The sequence below is a fragment of the Chlorocebus sabaeus genome, chromosome 11 (assembly GCF_047675955.1).
Source record: "Chlorocebus sabaeus isolate Y175 chromosome 11, mChlSab1.0.hap1, whole genome shotgun sequence".
NCBI classification, from domain to species: Eukaryota; Metazoa; Chordata; class Mammalia; order Primates; family Cercopithecidae; genus Chlorocebus; species Chlorocebus sabaeus.
Genome location: NC_132914.1, coordinates 59,517,466 through 59,544,590, shown reverse-complemented (window position 1 = coordinate 59,544,590; position 27,125 = coordinate 59,517,466). Strand labels below are relative to the sequence as shown.

Sequence of the window (27,125 nt, the reverse complement as noted above, 5' to 3'; positions counted from 1 at the left end):
TAAGGAGTAAGGAAAGGATTCAGTTTCAGCTTTCTACTTATGGCTAGCCAATTTTCCCAGCACCATTTATTAAATAGGGAATCCTTTCCCCATTTCTTGTTTCTCTCAGGTTTGTCAAATATCAGATGGCTGTAGATGTGTGGTATTATTTCCGAGGACTCTGTTCTGTTCCATTGGTCTATATCTCTGTTTTGGTACCAGTACCATGCTGTTTTGGTTACTGCATCTCCAAGACAATCCTAAGTCAAAAGAACAAAGCTGGAGGCATCACGCTACCTGACTTCAAACTATACTACAAGGCTACAATTTTCTTTCTAACACCTTCTGTCCCTGTGTATTCTTTTTTCTTAACACCTTCTTTCCGTATGTATTTATTTTCTGTTCTTTCTTAAGTTGCCTTTCATTTTAGTGAATTGAAAACCTATAGCCTCAAAACTAAGGGGGAAGATTTTTCTTGGTTACCCCTTGGCAATTATTGCAGAGTATTTTTAAAAATTTCAAGTGTGATGTCTTTAGATAGATAAATAGGTAAATCATCTATTTACCACACTCATTACTATTCCTTATGGTTTTCACCAGACCTTCTTCTGTCATTTATATACCCGGTATGGATTCCATACATTTTTAACTCTATGACCCAGACCTAGAGGGCTGCTGTTTTTCTGAGATAAGATGAAACTTACAAGCTCCTATACAAGCTAACAAAGATCAGAATTGAAACCCCTGACTTGTAATGAGGTCTATTTTAATGTTTTGTGAATTTTCTTCAATTCACCTGTGTTTTATCATAGTGGTTCACAAAATCTTTTTGAAGAGGTAAACAATTTTTTAGCTTTACCAGGGGGAAGTGAAGAGGAGCGGGTTTCCACTCTTGGATGCTGACACGGTGGTGGCAGTGGTAAGCAAAGGGATTCCACTGAGAAAAGAGAAACAGGGAGCAATGTCTGGGCATTTGGTTGGCTTTCTTTTCTCCCATGAATATTGTTTTTCTACTACTAAAACTTTGGAGGTTCTCTCTCTCTCTCTCTCTATATATATATATATAAAATTAATTTTTTAAAATTTTTTATTTTTTTGAGACGGAGTCTCATTCTGTCTCCCAGGCTGGAGCACAGTGGTGTGATCTTGGCTCACTGCAAGCTCCGCCTCCCGGGTTCAACTCCATTCTCCTGCCTCAGCCTCCTGAGTAGCTGGGACTACAGGTGCCTGCCACCATGCCCGGCTAATTTTTTGTATTTTTAGTAGAGACGGGGTTTCACTGTGTTATCCAGGATGGTCTAGATCTCCTGACCTCGTGATCCACCCACCTCGGCCTCCCAAAGTGCTGGGATTACAGGCGTGAGCCACCACGCCCAGTGTGGAGGTTCTATATTTTTTAAAAAATGATTCATTATGACTTAACTTCTATTCTAGAATAGTTCTGACTGATGAAAAATATAAGATGAGCCACATATATTTGTATTTTCTAATAGCCATGTTTTAAAAAATAAGATAAAATAGATGAAACTAATTTTCACAATATATTTTATTTCACTTGATATATCTCCAATATTGTAATTTCAACATGTTTCTCTAGTCACAACTCAAGTGTCAATATCCACATATAGCTAAAGGTAACCATATTGAACAGCACAGATACAGAATGAGAACTGTATGTATTTTTCTATGTGTAAACTTCAGCATAAATAGCATGTTATAGATAAATGAGCACTTTGAATCTCCACCCTGGTTCTTATTATAAGCTGGGTCACATCAAGAATGTTACTTAACCTTGCTGAACCTTAGTATTCTCATGCATAAAATAGGGAATTAATAAATACACTACGGAATTGTTCTGAAGTTTGAGTGACATAAAATATGTAAAGTGCTTAGCACACAGGCACTTGATAAATTGTTAACTATCAGTATCATTAGGTTCCACTGGGAGTTTGGCTAAAAATTTTACGTTCTTCCTCAATAAGGGATGGGTGAGAACTGTTAGCTTAGGAGGATGAGGCATCAGCTTCAGTTTGGTGTTTGTTTGGTTCTTGTTCTTCTTCATCTTCTTCATTGTTGTTCTTGTTCTCTACATCTTTTTGTTTGTTTGTTTCTGTTTTGCTTGTGTTTTGATTGCTCACTTCCTTCATCTGACCCTTGATTCTTGTTTCCTGGCTGTTATTGTGATGTTTCACCTTCTCAAGCTTCTGGTGTCTCTCATTCAGATTCTCTGTAATCAATCCCGATTTCACCCTCAATTCTATTTGTGACTCTCTGTCCAGACCTGATGCTTCCTTTCTGCTTCTGTGGTACCAAACCTGGTTTTGTTCTTGCCCTGCCCCAGACAGCAAACTAGGACAGAAAACTCTGTTCATTAAATGCGTGAGAAGTATGAATTTTTCTAAACATTTCAGGTGATCTTCAGTACCTGTACCTCATTCTGACAATGAATTCCTTACGGAATTTAGTTTTGTAGCCTGGAAAAATTAATTTAAAGTTTTGTGTGAGTTCAAAATGTCATAGTTTAACTTAGACGTGGAAAGAGTTAAACACAATTTAGCTTCATGTTCCATGGAAGTTGCTTGACATGGGAATAGTGAGTGTAAGATAAATGACAGGTTTGTTGACTGGAATTTTCAAAGGATTGGGCCAATCACAATTCTTATTTGTTTGAAATGTTGCCCAGACTCTGAAACTAGAGGGGCGAAGGGAAGGTAGGATTACAGAGTAAAGAATCAGGGAACGGATCCTCTTGCTGCTGAGTGAGTGCTAATTATGGTAAATTGCTATTTTTTGGAGTAAAATGTAAAATCTAAATCCCAAAATACTTTTCAATCTGATCTTAAATAATTGGCCTAGAAAGTGTAAGCTAAAGTGCATATGGCTATTTTCTTCTGAAAATTGTGAGGACAAAATACCAATTAACACAACCTTCGTGAACATCTGTACATGATGTAACTCTTCAGCCATGCAGGGAACGAGCAGGCAAATTACTTCTTATTTTTGCCAGTCCTAAAGACAAAGAAACAGTCAAACATCTGATCTTTGAAATGAATGCCTCCTAAAATAGAGTTGTCCAAATCATTGGCAGTGTTAGAGCTTTGAAGAAACACAGATGGTTCGGAGTTGCACAGGGTGAGTTTATCAGCAGTGATGGCAAAAGGGATACTAATTAGAATAGGACTGGCTATTTATTGCTCTGCTGCAAGGAGTTTTGACCTTTAAGTAGTTTCAAGACCCAGCACAATTCTTGCCACTTTCATAGTTATGCATGACCTGGGGCTAGCTCCTCCTTAGTTATTTTGACCAGCCTACAAAATCTTATTCACTTAAGGCTTCTCATGGTTATGTTCTACTTACCAATTAAAATGGGAGCTCCTTGAAGGCAGGGGCTATTTTTATACCACTTTAACTCCAGCCCTGACCAGCAGGTGCTTGTTGATTATGTTTATCTTGGAGTCATCCTCTGGGGAGAGTGTTGCCCACTGAATTGAGAGGCTGGTAGAGAGTCACAGCTGTGCAGTCACCCAGCTTCTTCTATTATTGGTTATGCTCAGCTAGCTGAACTCTGTGGAAGTCAGGAGGGAGTCTCATTTCAGCAGTTTTTAGTTATTTCTTATAATTGTGTTATACTTTATAATTCACATTAACAACATACGAATTATGTTCTTAACATTGAAATTGTACAATCAATGCATAACATGGGAGAGCATCTCCTTCTACACTGTGGATTGTACCCCTAAAATCCATGAATTGTCTAGTTAGTTCATGCCTGTGTCCTGAGTGGCTGAAAGAGGGAGGTTAGATGGATTAGCATAACCTGCAGCCCCCAAATCTCTCTCTCTCACACACACACACACACACACACACACACACACACACACACACACAGAGATGCATGCATGCACCATCTTACTACTCTCTTTTGGGGCCTTGTGTTTTGCATTGCATTGAAAGTTACATGTACAGTTGAATTTTTGTGGTCAGGAATTTGTCTTAATATATTTTTGTCCTTTCACATACCCGCCTTTAATAATTATTAGTTAAATGAATGCCCCATCTGTGTACATTTAAAAGGTAGTATGCTATTTGTTCCTTTTAGTAGCCTAGAAAATTTTTCCTTAAGCAGATTCTTCTCAGGGAATATTTCAAACTTAGATCACTCTCTTTAAAACCCTACTCAAACCTTCCACTTTAATTTTTCACAGATTTATGGTGCCTCTTAATTTGTGGAAAAACCAGAAGCCTTTAGATGTGACCACTCTCAGTTCCCAGTTTGCCCATTCTAGAAACATTTAGTGAGTAGTTTCCTATCCCTTTAGGGCTCTTTACTACATCTGCCACTGCCAGTTAGTTCCTTCCCACATGACTATCCCTGCTGGCTGCCTTATCCATACACTGTCCTAGCACATCTCACGACTCAGTCTTTGGTAGGCATCTTTTCTTTTGCTTCTCCTTAAATACTGGCATCTCTACAGACATAGATTTTCTTTCACAGTTCTGCTAACACCACACTCTTTCCTGACTGATAGCATCAGGATTCAGTCTTGACTTTTTCCCATAAGATGATAAGTTCCAAATGTGTATTTCCTAACCTAGATGTCTTCCCCTAGGTCTAGAACCTTATATGCAATGTCCGGCTCACCATCTTTGCCCCGAGAAGAGTCTGTACCTTATTTATCTTTGCACCCCTATGTACTATTAGGATACTCTAAAATTTAATGGCTTTCCTCATACTTTTGTTACTCACCTCCATTTTCACACAAAATAATGGAACCTTGAAAATGCTGTGACTTCAAGGTCAAAGTGCTTGTTATAGTTTATGAATTTGTGACTGACTGCTCATCCTGCGCAGGGCCCTGGATGCCTTTCTCTCTAGATTTTCTGATATGTAAACATCCTTCACTGTGTCCATGGGATTACAAACTGTCATCTCTTGTAACAGTCCGACAGTGAAGTGCAGGCTCCTTCACGCAAAACTTTCTTCCTGAAATTGCACTATTGGATCACTCTAGGATTAAAAATTACACTTTAGGCCAGAGAATAAACTGACTTTGGGGAAAAGCTGATATCATTTTCGTTTAGGTTTGCTGAGAATACAACATTCTGATCACACAGTTAAATATTGGAATGGGAAAGACCATGGGATATTATATAGTTCATCCCCTCATTCTTAGATACACGCAAACCATGTTTAATGTTGCTCCATAAAGAGGTTTGCCTCAATTTACTCTGAATAGGTTCATGTTATTTATTATTATCTTTAGTGGACCATAATTTGGTATTATATTTTGGGTGTCTGGTTCTTGGCAGACTCAAAGTTCTGAGACATCTTACCACTGCATGTCACTAGGTTAGAAACTTTAAAAATCTATATTCTTTGTGTTTTTTGGAGCCTACCTGGAATCCGTATCTTAGTGTATTAGTCTGTTCTCATGCTGCTAATAAAGACATACCTGAGAGATGGGGTAACTTATAAAGGAAAGCAGATTAATAGACTCACAGTTACACATGGCTGGGGAGGCCTCATAATCATGGCGGAAGGTGAAGGAGGAGAGAAGCCATATCTTACATGGCAACAGGCAAGACAGTGTGTACAGGGGAGCTCCCTTTTATAAAACTATCAGATTTTATGGCACTTATTCACTGTCATGAGAAAAGCACTGGGAAGTTCTGCCCCCATCATTCAATTACCTCCCACTAGGTCCCTCCCATGACACATGAGAATTATGAAAGCTATAATTCAAGATGAGATTTGGGTGGGGACACAAACCATATCATTTCACCCTGGCCCCTTCCAAATCGAATGTCCTCACATTTCAAAACCAATTATGCCTTCCCAACAGTCCCCCAAGGTCTCAATTCATTCCAGCATTAGCTGAAAAGTCCACAGTCCAAAGTCTCATCTGAGACAAAGCAAGTCCTTTCTGCCTATGAGCCCATAAAATCAAAAGCCAAGTCAGTTACTTCCTAGATACAATGGGGTACAGGCTTTGGGTAAATACACTCATTCCAAATAGCAGAAATGGCCAAAACAAAGGGCCTACAGGCCCCATGCAAGTCCAAAATTCAATAGGGCAGTCATTAAACCTTAAAGTTCCAAAATGATCTCCTTTGAGTCCTTGTCTCACATCCAGGGCACACTGATGCAAAAGGTGGGCTCCCATAGCCTTGGGCAGCTCCACCCTTGTGGCTTTTCAGGGTACAGCCCCCGCTCCTGCCTGCTTTCATGGGTGTTGAGTGTCTGCAGCTTTTCCAGGTGAATGCTACAACTGTCAGTGGATCTACCATTATGGGATCTGGAAGATGGTGGCTCTCTTCTCACAGATCCACAAGGCAGTGTCTCAGTGAGCACTCTGTGTGAGGGTTCTGATGCCACATTTCTCTTCTACACTGCTCTAGCTGAGGTTCTTTGTGAGGGCCTCGCCCCTGCAGCAAACTTCTGCCTGGAGCTCCAGGCATTTCCGTACATCTTCTGAAATCTAGGTAGAGGTTCCCAAACCTCATTCTTGACTTCTGTGCACCCACAGACCCAACACCACGTGTAAGCTGCCAAGGCTTGGGACTTGCACCCTCTGAAGCAATGATCTGAGCTGTACATTGACCCCATTTAGCCATGGCTGAAGCTGAAGCAGCTGGGATGCAGGACACCATGTCCTGAGGCTGCACAGAGCAATGGTGCCCTGGGCCCAGCCCACAAAATTATCTTTTTCTTCCAGGCCTCCAGTCCTGTGATGGGAGAGCCTGTGCAGAATGTCTCTGACATGTCCCAGAGACATTTTCCCCATTATCTTGGTGATTAACACTTGGCTCTTCAAAGGTTATCCAAATTTGTGCAGCCAGCTAGAATTTCTCCACAGAAAATGGGGTTTTCTTTCCTATCACATCATCAGGCTATAAATTTTCCAAACTTTTATGCTCTGCTTCCTGTTTAAATATAAGTGCCAATTCCAAACCAAATCTTTGTGAATACGTAAAACAGAACGCTTTTAACGCACCCAAGTCACCTCTTGAATGCTTTGATGATTAGAAATTTCCTCTACTAGATACCCTAATCATCTCTCTGAAGTTCAAAGTTTCATAGATCTCTAGGGCAGGGGCAAAATTCTGCCAGTCTCTTTGCTAAAGCATAGCAAGCATGACCTTTACTCCAGTTCCCAACAATTTCCTCATCTCCATCTGATGTCACCTCAGCCTAGACTGCATTGTCTATATTGCTGTCAGCATTTTGGTCAAAACCATTCAACCAGTTTCCATGAAGTTCTAAACTTTCCCATATCTTCCTGGCTTCTGGGCCCTTCAAACTGTTCCATCCTCTGCCTGTTGCCCAGTTCCAAAGTCACTTCCACATTTTCGGGTATCTTTACAGCAGCACCCCACTACCCAATACCAATTAGTGTATTAGTGTGTTCTCATGCTGTTTAGAAAGACATACCCAAGACTGAGTAATTTATAAAGGAAAGGAGGTTTAAAGGACTCACAGTTCCACCTGGCTAGAGAGGCCTCACAATCATGTCAGAAGGCAAAGGAGGAGCAAAGTCACATTTTACATGGCAGCAGGCAAGAGAGCATATGCAGAGGAACTGCCCTTTATAAAACCATCAGATCTCGTGAGACCTATTCACTATCATGAGAATTGCACAGGAAAAATCCACCCCCATGATTCAGTTACCTCCCACTGGGTCCCTCCCATGACATATGGGGATTATGGGAGCTACAATTCAACATGAGATTTGGGTGGGGACACCGCCAAACCATATCACTTTGTGATAGTTTATGACATCATCCTCATAACTTACCAAGTGTGATATTCTGCAATGCGGTGGACTACATGTGGCTCTTTTGTATTTGCAAATGAAGATTCAATATTTGGAATAGGCATATTTTTCTTGACAACCCATTAAAGACCAATTTCATGTCTCTGAAGTTACTCTGAATTAGTATACTCTCTTTGTTAAAAGAGAGATTAAAGTAGTGAAGATGTATGTTAACAACATGATTACTGAGTTCAGGCTTTCTCCATGTATACTCAGATGAACGGTTAAAGTATTGAAAAGCAGAGAGCTCTGGGGCCTGTGTGTGAGTGTGTCTGTGTGCCTGGTGGCAATCAAGAGTTGTCAAAGGCATTTTGTTAAGAGACTTAATAAAATGAGTATTTGCCTTTTCAATAATTTTCAAAGGTATTTTCCCCTGTGTATGAAAAAGAAATTCTGCATTATGCTTTGCTTTCATATGTGAGGAGGAGAAGAGCTTTCCCTTGATTGAAATCTCATTTCAAACTAATTGGATATGAGGATATTTTTTCTGGTGACCCCCACTGTCTTTGATATATGTAACAATAATCTCTCTGGTGATATTGAGATTATCTGGTTGTGCTAATTGTGTACATTTATTTAGCACTTTGCAGTTTACATAAAATATTAAACCTAATCCTCAATGCTAATGAAATAATATCAAGACCATTTTAACTTCTGAGGGGGTAAGCTAATGATTTATTTTATTTAATTTGGATCCTCATTGTTATTTATAACTCTCTAAATTAGAATCTTGATGTTAGGGTAATAGTAACATTGGGTTATTAAACTATAGTTTCAAAAGAACTGACAATTTTTTTTTCTTTCTTTTGTGGTATTTATGTTATTTCAAATAATTAGCACAATTAGAGGGCTGGGTAATGGCCTAGACTTTTGAACAGTAATCTCTTATGCTGTGAGAAGATAAGAAACTATCTTCTTAAGATAGTCATAAACTAGCTTTTTTACGCCATAGGAGTATAATGTACTGCTGAATTTGGCATAGTAATTCTCTACAAAATAGAATAATACTGTTTGGTCATATTCCTAGACATAACCAATTAATTATTATAAAGTAGAGATCCAGAAATTAAAAGGAACAAAACCTTTTGAATGTCCAGCAGGTACTGAAGAAACACTTTCCTCCGTTTGCTTTTTAGTATCTATTTTTTAATGGCAACCTGTTGAAGATACTATGTTTAAAAACATCTTCATTGGTAAAATTAACACAGTAGGTTTTTTTAACTTTTTTTTGAATCAAAGAGTTGACGACAATGAAACATTTATTAACTAAACCTCAAGGCACACTGAAAATTTGCAAATAAACTGTTTTTTAGTGTCATTCATTTTATGCCCAAATTGATAATAAGAGTATGATTTTTTTTTTTCCCAGTGGGATTGAATGAGGGAAAGGGAATGAGTCTAAATTTTTGTTTCTTATGTATACTGTAACTTGCTAGGGGGAATCCTGTATAGACCATTAGTTGAGTATTATAAAAACAGGTTATTTACTGAGTCTTCTTTTTGCTGAGTATGTTGCCTTCTCTTTAACTTGGTTGATCATCAATGGGATTAGTAGTAGTTTTCCCATTTTATCTACAAGAAAACTAAAGCTATAAACTATTTGAAATCAAAGACCAAATCTTACTTTATTTTTAGAGCCCTAGCACCTACCACATCACCTGGGAGAATGGTTGCTCCGAGAATATTTCATGAAGGAAACATGTAATATACTCGAGTACAAACTAGTAAAAGGCAGAGCCGCATTTTTGAATTTACATCTAAAATCTTTACCTTCTCACTTTTCTACTCTGCCTCTTAAATACATGAATTTTTGGGGAGTTTGTACCACTAGGGAAAAACTATAGTGTTTTTTGATCCAAATATCCAGGTTCCATACTGGAGATTGCTTATATTCAACTTGGTATGGTGGCTGCACAGTCTGAGGACCCATTGCATGTGTTATATTTTTTAGAACACCACCACTAGCTGCTGGTGTGTATTGACTCTAATACACATATTTTATGTTTATCGAATTAGTAATGTAGTTGATACAGAAGGATCCTTTGAAGTTTCTACTTTTAACTTCTATAATATTTTGTCAGTTTCTTAGTGTCTGAAAAGAATAACTTTGAAGATACAGAAATCCTCAGTAATTTCAGATGATAGATCTTGAGAAGAATAGCAGGACTTGCCAAAACCCAGGCATTTTTCTCTAACTACTTAGACTATTATTATTCCATTGTCAGGAAAGGCAGATAACTTAATGAGTGTAAATTACTATTGACTTTGTAAAGAAGAGGCTTTTGCTCTTGAGTTTCTCTCAGAAGGAAAAATAAAAGTGAACTTTTTGACTTTGTGAGTACAATTGCATTTTTGACTCATATATAGTAGTTGACATACAAAAAAACTGTAGAATTTTTAAATGACTACTTCTTAAAATTAAAGAATAGCACAGAAATCAAGCAATTTATCCAAGATTTTAAAATTTGACATGAAAATAAAAAAAAATGGCTTGACCTTGTTTTTTGGTAGTTATTTGGTATTAAGCAGAGGGGCTTTAAAAATTTATTTATCTAATAAATATTTATTGAGCCAGTCAGTGTTCTAGATTCAGTACATTGGGAACACAGTGGTGAAGAAGACAGAAAAGATTTCTCTTATGGAACTTAGATACTGGAGTCAGAAAATATACCAAATTATTTATAAATAAATTATTGATAGCAATGTTCATTGTGGTAAAAATGAATTGAGTGCTGAGAAGGATAGGTAGTCAAATGGGAGAGGGAGAATGAGGCCAGATGCCTAATAGTCTATTAGGTTATGGTAAGGAGGTTGGGATTTTATTGTAAATCATAGTACATTGGTACTACACTGTAATTTTTCAAGTGGGGCAATGGTGAGATCTACACATGAAGAAGAAAATGGTGGCTTTGTATGTTATTAGTGGCTATGTAGTTATTAGAATTGTGAAGAATAGAAGCAGAGAGATCAGATAGGAGTTCATTGTTAAAGTGAAGGTCAGCATTGCGCAAGAATAGAGGTGTAAAAAAGTGGATGGATTTAATGAATATTTAAAATGTTGGGATTACAGGGTGAAAATAGGAATGAGGGAAAGGGAGAAATCACAGGTGACATACATTTTTGGCTAGGTTGGACAGTGGTGCAATGAAGAATGGGGGACGGATCATGGATAGGGTAGACGGATGAAAATACATCACTCTACTCAGGATATGTTAGGTTTGAGATGCCTATCAGCTACCTAACTGGTGTTGCCAAATTCTCAATTGAATGTGCAGGGTTGGCACAGATAGGATATCAAGGCTGAAGAAAAAATTTGTGAGTGAGCAGTGAAGAGGTTGTATTAAAGCCATAAGATCATCTGATGTGAAATTGTAAACAGAGGAGAAGGCTCAATAACAGGGCCTGAGGTGCTGCAATAACCATCAGAGGTCAGCTGGAAGAGCAAATGCCAGCAAAACACCCTGACAGTGAGAGGCCAGTAAGGCAATAGGAGAGCCAAGATTGTGAGAGTGTTCAATGCTTCACTCCCAGAAGAGAGGAAAGTGTTAAAAAATAAGGGTATGCTCAACTGTGTTTATGTTACAGAGAGACCAAGAAGAGGAGGACAGCAAAGTTAACTCTAGCACAGGAGATAGTTTCTATGATATTTTAAAATCTGAGCATTGATTGTATGCCATCTATAGCCTTGAACTGAATGGAAATATAGAAAGAAGTCATGTATGGACATCTTATTTTAAAGGTAGTGACAGTTGGTCATCTTTTAGATGTAGAGCTGTTACAGAGATAATATATATTTCCTGGGTTTTCTAGTTTGGCTAGAATTCTTCAACTACATCATTTTGTAGACAGCCTCTGTTTAACAGGTTACCAAGAGGCTGGATTCCTATAGTACCATACCAGAAAGATACAGGTTTTGTTTGTTTGTTTGTTTGTTTTTTGTTTTTTGTTTTTTTTAACATTCCTGCACCATGATTACATCAATAGATTTTAATAAAATATCAATAGATTTTAATAAAAACTGGCAGAGGTTCAGAGCTGGAAGCTCTGAGGTTGGAGTCCCTACACAGAGTCCCCACTGGGGCACTGCCTAATGGAGCTGTGAGAAGAGGGCCACTGTCCTCCAGACCCCAGAATTGTAGATCCACTGACAACCCATACAATGCGTCTAGAAAAGATGCAGACACTTAACACCAGCTGTGAAAGCAGTTGGGTGGTTGTGGTGGTGGTGGTGGGGCTGTACCCTGCAAAGTCACAGGGTCAGAACTGCCTAAGGCTGTGGGAGCCTACCTCTTTCATCAGTGTGACTTGGATGTGAGACATGGAGTCAAAGGAGATTGTTTTGGAGCTTTAAGATGTAATGATTGTCCTGCTGGATTTTGGACTTGCACGGGGCCTGTAGCCCCTTGCTTTTGGGCAATTTCTCCCATTTGGAATGAGAGTATTTATCCAATGCCTGTACCCACATTGTATCTTGGAAGTAACTAACTTGCTTTTGATTTTACAGGCTCCTAGGAGGAAGGGACTTGCCTTACCTCAGATGAGACTTTTGACTTAGAGTTTTGGGTTAATGCTAAAATGAGTTAAGACTCTGGGAAACTGTTGGGAAGGCATGATTGGTTTTGAAATTAAAAATTATGTGAGACTTGGGAGGGGCCGGGGCAGTATGATAAGGTTTGGCTCTGTGTCCCTACCCACATTTCATCTCAAATTGTAATCCCCATATTCCCAATGTGTCAAGGGAGGGACTAGGTGGGAGGTGATTGGATCATGGGGACAGTTTACCCTATGCTGTTGTTGTGATAGTGAGTGAGTTCTAATGAGATCTGATGATTTTAGAAGTGTTGGACAGTTCCTCCTTCACACTCATTCCTCTCTCTCTCTCATCTGCTGCCGTGTAAGACATGCCTGCTTCCCCTTCTGCTATGATAGTAAGTTTCCTGAGGCTTCCTGAACCATGTTGCACTGTGAGTCAATTAAACCTTTTTTCTTTATAGATTACTCAGTCTTGGGCAGTTCTTCATAGCAGTGTGAAAATGGATGAATGTATCATGTTTGAGGAACCTACAGTTATGTCCTGTATAATGTTGGGTGAAAAAAGCAAGTTTCAGGAAATTGCACATAGTATAATGTCATATTTATGAAGCTCAAACCAAACAAATTGAAATAATACATTAGTTAAGGATGTACAGTCAGCATCATTTTGTCTCAAGGACTTGCATGTCCACTCTACATGGGCCCTAAAATGAATCCCCTGCAGATAGCAAGGGGTTTGTCTTTCAAGACCAATGGTAATGTTGTTATTAAATTGGCGATGGGTTTGGTAGGTAGTGGTTCATATTTATCTTATTATTTTGCTTTCTAAATATACCTATGTTACCTATTTTATATGTATAAAATAATATGGAAAAGTAATACTGCATGAAATCAGTAATTTTTGAGATCATCTGGACCCTCAGTAGAGATAAGATACTATCTAGGTTATCATATTATCAGATAACATTTATATCCCCCATTTGCTATTTGTATCACGGATAGCTTGATGGCAGGCAAAAGAAAGAAAACATCATACATGATACAAACAATTAAATCTTTCTTTAAAACTTTAGGTTCCAGGGTCTCTTAGAAATCAGAATATGTATTTAGCATTTTGGTTGACAATGTGACATGTTGTTCAGTGCCTGCTGAGCCCTCTTCTTTTTTCCTTTATTCAATTTTAGAAGTGTTGGCAAGATAAGAATAAAGTAAATCAAATAAATCATCTGCCAAAAGGCTCACATGTAAGGTATAGGCAAATAGTGCAGAACTACTGATTAAAACAAGCAGATTGAAATCCTTATAACCTAAACCTCTCTAAGCACAGAGAATGGCAAGGGAAGAGCTTCAAGCACTTGAAGTGGCCTAGTAATATCAGGAACAATGATGTGAACATGAATCCAAGTGCTTGCCAAGTGCTGTGTATTTAACTGAAGAGATAATTGTGTGCAAGTCTATGGAATCCCTGGATAGATGAAAAGTTTGGAGTTTGGTAGATTATTAAATATTTCATAATGTTTTTTACATTCATGAAAGTGTAATATAATTAGATCTTGGCTTAGTTTGTGCTTTTGACTGCCATTGTTAATTTTTTTCATTCCAGAATTTTATCAACTCTCAACCCCAGAGTCATTACTTTTCTTGTGAACCTCATACTTATCTTTAGCTAAGTTTAAGGCTTTAAATAAAATAAAGAAATGAAACAAAAATAAAGAACTGTCTTTCCATTGCCTCATCGATGAGCATATATTTTAGGTACCATCCTGCTGACCCCCACACCCTTTATTAGTTGTATTCCTTTTCTTCCCTCCCTTTATGTCCTTTCCTCCTCCCTTCTCTCTCATTTCTCTCTCTCATTCTCCTCTGTCTTCTCTCTCACTAATTGCTGTGTGGATTTGTAGTTTCATGAAATCCTTATTTACAGGGCAATCTGTTTTTGGGGAGTGCTAACTTCTGTATATAACCAAATATTTGAAGAGTTTATATAATCTGTTCTCTGACACATATGGTTAGGATACTAGATTACTGGTTGTGTTTTACTTCTTACTAGGGTACCTAGGCATGGATGCCTTCATTTTTTCATTAACTCATTCATGCAATAAACACATATATTGGGTACCTACTATCTAGCTGTGCAGCATGGACTCCTGTGATACAAAGATGAGAATGACATATTTCCAGCCTCTAAAACGTTCAGTCTCTGAAGAGATTGCCCCACTTTATGATTTATAGGTGTGAATTGCCAAACATCTGAACTGTTAAGGTCATCTAAAGTAAGCATGGACGTTATTCTTGGGAACACGGGCGTTTGTGAACTGTTCTCTCCAACTGTTTACCACACTGTATTTGTGTTTGCTTTGGAAACTTTGAGTAAATCTCAGGTATCAGTCTTTAAATCTAGCCATAAGAGCCTGGAGTATCATTGAGTTAATACTTGTGAGGACTGTCTCACTTTTTTGGTGTGTGAGCGGGTAGATTACTGTATGCTTTAACGGATGGTGAAAGGATGTAGAATAAATAGGTTTTTCTTTAAGAAAAACTATGGAATTGAGACATTTGTCACCTACTTGTAGTTTTCGGAAGGATAGCAGATTGTTTAAAATCTTGACTAGGTCTCATTTTTCTCAACTGATATAAAACATATATTTATGATTATATTTTTATTGTCTGACTAAATTTCCTAGCTTACTCTCCTCATAGTCCTTCTGGACATCCATGCATCTATCTGTGCTTCTATCCATGCATGTTTATTGGCTGACTGCTAGGTACCAGACCCTGAAAGTACATAATGCCCTTGGCTTATGTAAAAATGGAATGGAACTTCAATTTTGCTCTGTGTTCTTTGGGTTCATATAGGGAAACTAAGATAAATACTATTCAAAAACAGTGAAGGTAGAAAATATAAATGGTAGTAAACATGTTGAGAAAGAGGCCTGTTTAGCCTGGATAGTGTAAATCGATACATAACCACATGATAGTTTAACAATCAGGAGTTTTTCTGCATCCATATTTTATCAGTTCTAAAAGCAGTATCAGTTTGACTTCAAATGCAGGATATGGCTAAGAGACAAATTCCTTTAAATATTCAAAAGAATTTAAGATTGCTTTAGCTGTGAGCCTTGAGTTGAAAATTACAAGAACCATGTGGGCAATAATTATCCTTTAATAAACCAGGGAATTCTGTTTACCAGACTATCACTCTTCTGTTAACAAGAACATTAAGTATTATGGGATAATTGCGTTCATGTACAAATATCACCAGGACTTCAGGTAAGTGACAGATGACTGCATGATACTGAGAGAAATGTTTTAAGGATATTATATCTATTTTTTAAAAATTGTCTTTACTGTTTGTCTTTGTGCTCCCCAAAAGGCAGCACTGTCTCTTTGCTGCTGAACTGCATTTATAACTGTATTAGTGAATACCTGATTTATATTTTGGAGTAGATCCAATGCAAATATCCACATTAATGCAACACATGCAAAAGTCAAGAGGTCCAAAGGTTGGTTCCCACAGCAACTGACCTTTGTTTCTCTGGAGTTTGGCAGTATTTACTTTCACTTTGTATTAGCAAAACTTTTATATTTAATGATGTACGTTTTGGCACAGTTATGAGAAATGTTATTTAGGAATATCTAATTTGTATTTAGAAAAACCTCAACTTTGGTGTTGTAACTATTTTATACTTCCCATATTCATGAAAAATAAAGGGAACTAGGAACGTAAAAGAGAACGTGAATAATTTGTTCCTAAATGATTATCTAACAATCATTCATTTAGCTATCAAAATGTCTTGAAACAACTAATTTTGAATATGTCTATATTTGTTTATGTACGTATGTAATAGCGGGGTAATTTTGCACAAACTAAAACATAGAAAAAATATTTGATTATAAGTGGAATATTTTTATGTACGTGTATTTTTGGAGTTGTTTATTAAATTTGAAACCAACAGACACTACACTCATATTCACTATGTTCTTTCTGTTAAAATGGAAGTGTTGTCTCTACTGCTATTCAAAGCCAACCCATCCATCATGGTCTGGATCTTATTCCTTCTCATGAGCTTTCGTCTTGCCATTCTTGCCTCTCACTCCTGAATCTTCCACTTCTCCCTCTCTACCAGGTCATTCCCATTACACACACACATTGTCCTGTATCTCCCCAGCCCTAGGTGTTCCCATAGCTGCTTCCCAGTTTTTGTTCTCCCTTTCATAACAAAGCTTATTGGAAGAGGTTTGTATATTCATTGTATTCACTTCTTTATCTCTTTATCTCACTCTAGAGGGTCTTCTGGGCCTCCCACTTTCCTCCCACTTCACTGTAGCTGCTGTTTTCAAGGTCACCAAAGCTTGCTTGCAAGCTGCCAAGTGTAATGGTTACTTGTTTAAGCTCATCCTATTCAACCCCTAAGCCGTAGTCAAAACTTTGAACTCAGTTGAGCATTTTCTTCTTGGGATACCTTCTTTCTGTTAGTCTCTGTGAAACCATATTCTTCTGACTGGCACCTCCTTCTCAGTCTCGTCTGCTACCTATTTTTTCCTCTGTTCCACCTTTAAAGTTAGGGTGTTTTAGACCTTGGGTCTTCTCTATTTATAATCTCACTCAGAGTTATGATTGCCTAGATTGTTGGGAAATAAACATATAGCATTCTAAGTCAAATTTGAATTTCAGGTTTTGTAACTGCAAACATGTTCATATTTTATATATATACACATTTATTTACTTATTCATTCTATAAGCTATCAGGACATACTTTATTATTTATCAAGATAGAGTCTCATTCTGTCACCTAGGCTGGAGTGCAGTGGCACGATCTCGTCTCACTGCAACCTCTGCTGCCTGGGTTCAAGCGATTCTCATGCCTCAACCTCCCAAGTAGCTGGGACTACAGGTGTGTGCCACCATGCCCGGCTAATACTTTTGTATTTTTAGTAGAGATGGAGTTTTGCCATGTGGGCCAGGCTGGTCTCGAACTCCTGACCTGAAGTGATGTGTCAGCCTCAGCCTCCCAAAGTGCTGGGATTACAGGCATGAGCCACCATGCCAGGCCAGGATATACTTTAGTATAGGTATGTCCTATGCAATGTTTTGGACATACTTATATTAAATAATTGTTCATTGCTTTGGAAATTCAAATTTGACTGAATGTCTTATATTTTAGCTGGCACCCCTGCCCTGAGTGAACTCATTCACATACATGGTGTTAAATACTATCTGTGTGCTCTAGAAGTTACTTCTCCCTTTTGTGTTCCCAACTTCTTATGTAACATCTTGGACATCTGTCTTCTCAAACTTAATATGTCGCAAAGACAATTAACTCATTTCCACTTTTTCTCCCTCGTAGTAATGACACCAATATTCATCTAGTTTTTTAAACCAAATATCTTGACTATGTCCTAGGTTCCTGTCCTCTTTGCTACCCTCTCATCAAATCTCTGACCAAGTTCTAAGGTCTGTATATCCAAAGTATATCACACATATGTCTACTTTTCTTCATCTCTACTGATAGCTTTGTAGGTCAGGCCATCATCATAACTTGCTTGGACTGTGGCCCGAGCATCCTAGATGTTCCCCCTACTTCTACTACATTTACCCCCTACAACTCTATGCAGCAGCACTTTTTAATGTGTTCTTTAAAAAACATAGATCATTTCAATTGCCTGGTTGTTTCAAAGCCCTCTCCACTTTCACTTTCCAGTGGCTTCCTACTGCACTTTCTTTCCTAGTTCTTTCTCATGGACAACAGGCTTCTGTGGACTGACTCCTGCCAGGATCACTCTACTGACTCATATATACTGCCCCTCCCACACAGCCTTCTCTCTATTTCATTATTTCTATTCCTTTCATTTTGCCCATAATATGCTTATATGCTCCCCTACCTTCCTCCTCCTTCTTCTCCTCCTATTCCACCTTCTTTTTCTTTCCTTTTTTTCTTTTTCTTTTTTTTTTTGGACAGAGTTTTTCTCTTGTTGCCCAGGCTGGAGTGCAATGGCATGATCTCAGCTCATTGCAACCTCCACCTCCTGGGTTCAAGTGATTCTCCTGCCTCAGCCTCCTGAGTAGCTGGGATTACAGGCATGTGCCTCCACGCCCAGCTAATTTTTTGTATTTTTAATAGAGGCGGGGTTTCTCCATGTTGGTCAGGCTGGTCTTGAACTCCTGACTTCAAAGGATGCGCCCACCTCAGCCTCCCAAATTGTTGGGATTACAGGCATGAGCCACTGAGCTCAGCCCTTCTTTTTCTTCTGATTTTGATTCTTCTTTTGATTCTGCTGCTTCTGCTTCTGTTTCTTCTGCTCCTGCTGCTGCTGCTTCTGCTGCTTCTGCTTCTCCTGCTTCTGCTGCTTCTTTTCTTCTTCCTCACAGCTGGTTTATTTGGCTAAATCTTTCTCACCCTCCAATCCAATGTTTTAGACCCCCCAAGCATTGATCAATACTTAAAATTGTCACATTGGTTTATTTAGGTATTCATTTATTTTCTCCTTTCTGGAACATAAATTCCATGACGGAGGGACTATGTTACTTCTGTTAATTACTTTATTTACAGCTCTAGAAATAGAACACAGTAGGTACTCAATACATATTTCTTGACATTCGAATTAGTGATTTTCTAAAACAGATCTGTGCTACTATATAGCAAGAAAATTCCAGGATATAACCCCTTTTTGGATCAGAAAATAGATACAAAATGAAAATATTTCCACTGCTTTTTTCCTCCCACTGGCACTTACGCTATAATGTTGAGGAGGATACATTGGTGAAAAAACAGCAATCAGCACCAAGGAAAACACTGAAAATGGTTTCATCTGCTGGAGGGAGTTGACTCTGTCCCTGGGGAGAAGTCTGGCATATTATAGCCAGTCAGGATCCTGCAATGGATTGTCTTTCAAAGTCAAAATTTAACCTGTCAAGAGGTAGAGAAGATGATTTGTAGCCTAAAGAGATGGCAGATTAATATTTCTGAAAAACTGTGCACTAAACCCCCTATGGCTACTTATTTGTTCTACTATTAAGACCTGCCTCCCTCTGGTATAGGAAATGCTTTACACAAAACAGCGCATTTGCTTTTTATATAGACATTTCCCTTGCCCCAAGATGGGGTTTCCCAGTGAGGTGTAACATTCATTAGCCCCTTTGGACAATCCAGACTGCTGAAACAAACCTGTGTCTTTATCTCACAGCTGCATTCAGAGTCAGAATGCACTGGGTGACTGGGGGAAGCTGTGATGTATGAAGCAGAAAGAAGATTGATTTTTCACAAGGTACCTTGTACCTGGAGTAATGAGAGTGGCAAATTACTTGTTCACTGAGCAGACATGACAGGAATGTCGTAGAGTAAATTTATATTTATGCAAACACAGTGGGGTCACACGGGTGGGAATCCACAAAGTGACCTTATCTCTGAAAGATATCTCTTTAAATCGCCAGTTTGCACTGGGAAGCCCACACTCAGCAAAGGCAGCAAAGGCTGCCTAAAACCCAAATCTTCTAATGAATAATGTAATGCTCATGGTACAGTAAGAAATAGGATAAATTGTGGTGCCATTTTAAAATGAGAGTCTTCAACTCACAGGCTATTTTTGGTGTTCATCTTGGATTTTGTGGCAGTGGAACATAAAATATCTACTTTAATAGAGTAAAAGAAATGGAGTGATTTATCCTAGTCATTGTGGGCCTTTAGAACCTCTCATTTGGTAATAGAAAAAGTCAGTGGTTGATGGGGAAGTGGATAATTTTTCTATGTGTAGGCAGTCCAATGCATAGAGAACACACAAGTGTCTCAGAACATTTGGGGCAGACAAAACAATTTAAAAAGCCTCTAAATGACAGAAGGATATGGCAGTAGTATTCGGCAAAAAACATTTCAACATTCCCAACGTAACGGCTGACACAATTCACTTTCAAAAGCACTGCTGATGCTTTTAGCTGTAAACTATTAAAAGAATATTAAAATAATAATTTTGTTCTATTAATGAATGTAAAAGTTTGCTGATTTTAGCAAGTAGTCTTGGATTTAGAACAATTCTTTCCTGCTTGACATCCATTTGTTGATTATTCATCACTCATTTTTTGAGAACCCAGTTTGTGTCTGGAACTATGTTAAATGCAAGGTAGAGAACAAAGAAACCAGCCAGCTTCTGAGGGAGGTCATTCCTAGTAAGCCAGATTGTAAGATAAAATACATCTGGAGAAAATGAACCCTGTCAAATCTAGTGGTGCAGACCGAGTCATGGGGAACAAGGAAGAACACATTTTAAGAGAGGTGTTATTTGCCCGTGTTTGCCCTTTTGATCTTCTCCTTTAGAATCTTGACCACAGTACTCAATAGGGTCAGCTTAGTCTAGATAGCCATAAAAAACAATAGTGACATTCTTTAACTTTGTACCTTATGAGACAACAGAAAGTATATAATGCTTTTTGTGTGTCATGGACCTTCCTAAGTGCATCATGTGTGTTAGCTAAATCAATAATCGTGTTACTTCTATTGGGTAGAGTCCAGCATTATGTCCACTCTGTAGATGGGAAATGAATGAAGAGGGAGTTGTGGTAACTTTCCTAAGGTTACTCAGATAGTTAGCAATCAAGGCTAGTGCATTGCTGCTGGAAACACAGTCTCCAACCACCCCAGGGGAGTTTAGCCTCCAATGGAGAGGGGTAGGGTTAGAAAAGCTTTTGTTGAAAATAACTGAGTCAAGCTTTTGGAATAAGAAATGGGCTCTGAAATTCACCATGAAATAAACTAATATATGTTTATAATAGAGTGGAACTCAGGTGTTCATTTCTGGGACCTATTCACTAAGAATCTGGCAATGACCACATGCGGTCTACTCTGAAATTCTCTTCCTTTAGATTGTTTTGATCCTCCTTTGTGTTCACAACTTTTGGCCTCCTACCTGTATGTCTTGGATTGTTGCATCCTTGCTTGGGGACCCTAATTTTTATTCAAAAGGTATTTTTATCTACTTGATCTTTTAAGTGCACCCTCTCACTGAATTTTTCAGAGTACATGCTTTAAAAGCTTTGCAAAATGTGAGTTGTTATTCTTGGAAACTTGTTATCTCTGTTTTGCCCACTTTCTCTGTAGAAGAATGTGGCTATGATTGCCTCCTTCTGGTTTGAGTGTTTTGTGGGTTTTTTGTTTGTTTGTTTGTTTGTTTATTTACCATGTGGTATGTTCTTTAAGGTACAGTTAAGATTTGAATTCACTTTCAGTGGGAAGGGTCTTCAGTATTACTGGAGCTAATGAGCTTCCTCCTTTGCCAGAAACATGGATCCTCCAGGCTCTAATCACTTAGGGACATTCTGGTTTCATCATAGCATCTTCATGACCATTGTGTAGGCTACACTCATAATAGAAATTAGCTCACACTTGTGTTTTCTGTATGTCAGGCATTGTTCTAAGTGCTTTATCTGTCTTAATTAATTTTGTAATAAGGCTAACCCTACTAGGTAGGAAGCATTATTTTCTACATTTAACAGATAAAAAACATCCATGTGGGTAATAAGCTGTCAAGGTAGACCTAGTACTCCAGACTTCCCTGCCAAACAGTTACTGATGTATTGGAGTCAAATTCAGCTTGTCCTGGGGAAGGACAGAGAAGTCTTCTTGAAAGAATTAATAGTGAATTTCAATATGGGACTGATTTCCCTACTTAGTCTTCTCTGTGACTTTTATTATTTTTTAGATATGGCAGCCCACCGAGTTAATATACATCTGCTAGTTGAGCATTTATTATGAGCAGGTCCTGCTGTAAGCACTTTATATATTTTAACACATTTCATCCTCAAAGCCCTTTGAAAAAGCATTATGATTTTCCTCATTTCATAGTTGAATAAATTGAGGCACTTGTTAATTTTACCCAATGGCCCAAAGTTGGTAAATGTCAAAGCTGGGTTTGAGTCCAGGAAGTTGGGTTCCCAAGTTTCTCATTATTCAGTACTATCATTACATCATCAATTATAAGTTGGTTATAATTATAGCTGAATTATGCCAATAGCCCACCAATTCATGAACCATACTATCCTTAAGATGTATTGTTAGCTCTTACAGGAGCTAACAATATAAGACAACAAAAGTCAAAAACCAATCCTTTTGTTAATGTACATCTCTTTCAATTAGACTTTAAGTCCTTAGAGATCAACTCCAGAAAGTGGACACAGATGTGGACCACTGGGACCCACACGAGGACTTGTCACTGTGAGGGCCCAGTGTTGGAATCAGGCCTAACTTGTGTTCTGAGGATCCATTCTGGTAGGCAAAGCATGGCGTTTAGGGATAAGGCAAAAGCAATATAGCCCACAGCATTCTTATGGAGGGCAGGAGGGATACAAGTGGGAAATCAGTGTGAAGAAACATTGTCCGGAGGTAGCAAAGAGCAGGACTAAGTTTCAGGAACAGCATTCTATGGGGGAGTGGCGGTGGGGGTGGCAGGGGGGCAGTGTAGCAAGAACAAAGTGAGATCTTTTGTGGGTACCCAAGAAAAGGAGTCAGGTCTGGGAAAATGGTAGAAGTTCAATTTTTAGAACTGGTGCAACACATTAGAGCCAGACTGACAAATGTGATATAACTCCCTTGGTAATGAGTCAGGTGTCCTTAAAGTTTTTATTCTGAATTCTAGGTTTGAATCTAATGACAAGAGGGAGGTCTGAGCCTAAAAGAGGAGAAGATAACCTCTGGCTTTGGTAAAAATGCTTTCTTCTGTACAAAGGGAGGCCTTACCCAAAGCATAGCCTGTTAACCAATTATTTGACATAACTATGGGGGTTATTTCTAGAGTAGAGTGCGTGCCATTGACTGTACACTCTATTTTCCTTTCTGATTAGTTCTTGTGATGGAGTGAAGATAGTACCCTAAACATGCTATCTAATGTGCACAGGAATAAAAAATCTGAAAGGAGAAGAGAATCATTTTTCTCCTATTCCATCTTTCTTGGAGGATCTATCATAGTATTCTCTTTAATCAGAAAGTGGAATGAAGTCTGTTCAGACATGATGGAATACCCACACTCACGTCACTGGCGTGAATGGAGGAAAAGAGCTATGCTATGCTTATAAGTTCTAATAGCAGAGAACTTCAAATTATTTCTGTTTATCATTGGGGACCATTATGCAGTTTTCCAGCATACCGTTGCCTTCTGAATTATATTTTAATGCAGTCATCAGTTTTCATTCTTCACACCTTCACACAGAAAGAGTTAGTCCAGAATCAGGCAAACAGCAAAGGTGAACTGAGGTGGAGGACACATGCTCCCCAGATGGCCCACAAATTGGATAGTATCCCAAAGTAGATTAAAACTTAATTGTATTATCATCTACATTTGATGTTTGTACAGTGTGGTGTCAGCAGATGGTGTCAAGGGTTCTGTGAACTTGATTATTTTTATACAATTTTCAGTATGGAAGGTGTAGGACTATGTTAGATAAATGAAAAAGGAACGAAGCTGCTGTGCACCCTGGCACTATGTCATTCTTCTCCCTTTGTGCAAAAGAGCAACTATTGTGAATGCCAAGATCTCTTTCTCTATTCTTTATCTGACACATAGCATGCCCACTAGTATTGAGGTAGGATGATATGCTAGAAGGAACAAGAGATTTGTAATCAGAGGACCTGGATGTAGATCTTAAAGTTGTCCCTTTTGGGTGTGTTCTGACTGGGCAAGTCACTTCACCCCTCTAAGCCTCAGTTTTCTTATTTTTATAATATGGATAAAAACATCTTATTCACCATATTGAATTATGACTGTGAAAATATTTCTTCCATTTGAAAGAGGTTTGTAAAAATAAGAAACTATAAATTTAGATGCTTCCTACAGTAGAAACAAAGAAGTTTATTTAGCAAGTATTGTCTTACTTCAGTTAAGAAATTTGGCTGAATTTTAGTAATGGAATGGAGTGAAAAACTCATAAAAGAAGGCAGGGTTCCACATTTGAAATGCTTTTGTTTTTCCTTTTTTATTTAGCTTAGATATTAATTATCTTTTAGCATCTTTTTTCTTTTTCTGTCCTTCAAATTATTCTTCATTCTCTTATTATAACCCTCTTCATCATAGTACAAACATATTGTATAGTAGTTTTAAGACATTGCATATTAGTAGCAGAGAGAACATATTTTTGTCATGCTTTCTTTTGTATTTATATGGAGTACCATAGTCATTCATAAATGGTATAGTGAAGTCTTTCTGAAACAAGTTATAAACTCTGTACTTTATTGATACAAATCTTTCCATTTAACATCTCAAGTTTTTAAGATAGCTTGATTAAAGATAAATTCTGGGAATTGCAATGCATCTAATTTTGAGAGAGGCATTCACCAGTGTCCTACTAAAAGAAAGCGACTACAAATGTTTGAAACTGAAATCTTCAGAGTTTTTTTTTCCATTTATGTTAACTGGAAATGGTAGTGGTGTCATATGAGCTACTATCAAACATATTACCCAAAGAGCTTGTTGACTGGCTTTCTTTGGAGGCGTTTGATCATCAAATGATGAAAAGGGTTTGTATAGATTTTACATGTTTAGGCTGATGTCTTTTGCAGTCCCCCAGTACCTCGCTGATACCTACTACATTAAGGGAAAACACTTCTATGTGGCCGTCAGCATCCTAAATATTCTGGGTCAGCTCCATCGTTTCAAGTTTATCTCTTATTCCTCCACTTAATTTGCTTTAGCGTGGAGCCAAATGAGATTACTTGCCATTCATACTCTTTGTATGTTCCACATTCCATGTCTTTCCCCAGCCTGCTCTTTTGGCTTGACATTGCTTTCTTCATATCTCTGTATATTAAAATCTTACCAATATGTTAAGGTTTAGTTCAACTATTTCCTACTTCAGATCAAGGTTCAGCATTTATTGAGGACATACTTAGTGTAAGAAATAGAGTACTTCACATATGTTATCTAATGTAACCACCAAAACTGTGGAGTAACTGGTGTCCAGAAAAATCTGTTCATTCAATCATGAGTTTTCCAACTCAAGGACTTGAGAAGGTCAGAATATTGGTAGTTTTCTGTTTTGTTTTGTTTTTTTTTTTTTTTTTTTTTTTTTTTTTCCATAGATAGAAAGACTGAGTTAAAATAATTTGCTTCATTTCATAGAACCAGATTTGGGTGAATACATCATTAGACTCAAACTTGGAGTTTTGACTGCTGGCCTAGTGCTTTGCTTTATTGGTCAAAATTTCATGAGGGCACCTTTTTATTCCTTAAATTTGGTATCTCTTTCTAAGCAACTCTAATCCCTTCTTCAATATTCATATATCATTCTCTTACTTACATGAGCTCACAAATCTTTTATTCTTCTATTACAAGTCCTTTGAAGGAAGCAAGAAACTGGGGCTTGCTGACCTATCCCTTACAGTGTCCACTGTGGGGCCTTGCATAAAATAAGAACTTAGTAATAGCTATTTTGGATGAATATATCGTATTTCCACAAATCAAACTTTGAGTGAGCAGCTGCATTTTCCTTATGTTTGCGTGATAGCAAGTGTGTCTGTGGGGACTAATAATTACTATATTTCAATGACACGTGTATAGTAAATAATGCCTTTACTCTGTGGTTTCAGGCTAAGTGCCTTTTTGAATTTAATTAAGATAATGCCATTATATTCTTTTCTTTATGAAAATTAATGAAAAACAATACATTATCACAAACTTGTAATCTACTTATTAGCTGAAAGATGAATTTTTTTTTTGTTTACTATGTTATCATGAAGCCCCAAATTAAAAATTTACAGCTGTAATCAGATTATGGGCTCCATGTGTGCAGGAAGCGACCTTGTCATTTTCACAGCTATATTGCCAGTGTTTAAAGTAACAGTAGATGTTTAATAATGTTTGTTAAATGATCAGTTAGGTTGCAGTTTCATTGGAGGATGAACCTTTGACTTTGTAGATATTTTTAAGATTAAAACTTGAGAGATACTTTTATATAGGTTATTTCTTTTAATCATTGTAACAACCTTGTGAGGTAGTTAAGGCAAGCCATATTACCTTTATTGTAGAAAATGATCAACTGAGGCTCAGAGGAATTAAATGATTCTAGAAATCATCTACCTAAACAGGTGACCAAGTCTTGAATCCAAGTATTCTTACTCCAAATCCTGCATTCTTTCTGTGTTACCATGTAGTAAGTAGAAGATACAAATATAGCATAGAGTATTCGCAAGGAAATAAAGTGAGGCAGTTTTTAAGGTGCTTTCTAGAAAGTTATATGTAATAAATTGGAGTGAATTTGACATTTGAAAGACGATACCAAAAAAGAAGCAATGGTACTGATCTTGGTGAAAGACTCTGAATTTGAGCCAGTTCTGAATTGTCTTTTAAGCCTTACACTAAGAGAAAAACTAAGCCCAGCCATTTTATTCTCCTTTTACTCCCTTTGCCTCCATTTCTCAGCTTATCTGAACCATAAGCTATTTAAGGCTTCAGAATTTTACCAAAGTCTTCTAAATATCCTTTTGTCTTCTTCCCACCCGCGCCCCCCCCCGCTCCCCCCCCCCCCCCCCCCCCCCCGCCAATCAGCTGAAAAAAACCAGCTGACTTATTTGGTATTTTTATACCTTGTGCTTTATTGTTTTCTTCCAGTGTTTTTCTCCTGACGCCAAAGTGCAGATGCTGTGATTGCTACTTCTAGCTCAAGACATCTGTTTTTCAGTAGGTCCTTTTCTTTCTTTCTTTCCCAATTATAATCTTTTATGTGCCACTGCTAAAGTATAGAGTAGAAACATCAGATCTTGTCCTTACAAGAATAAATACTCTGTTTTTAGCCTCTGTTTTAGCCTCTGGATTCTCCCATGG

General features: G+C 37.9%; 1 protein-coding gene across 2 annotated transcripts in view; it reads left to right on the top strand.

Moving 5' to 3' along the window:
* TAFA2 (TAFA chemokine like family member 2) overlaps positions 1 to 27,125 on the top strand; it is a 516,821-nt gene that overhangs the window by 302,727 nt on the left and 186,969 nt on the right. The window lies entirely within an intron of this gene.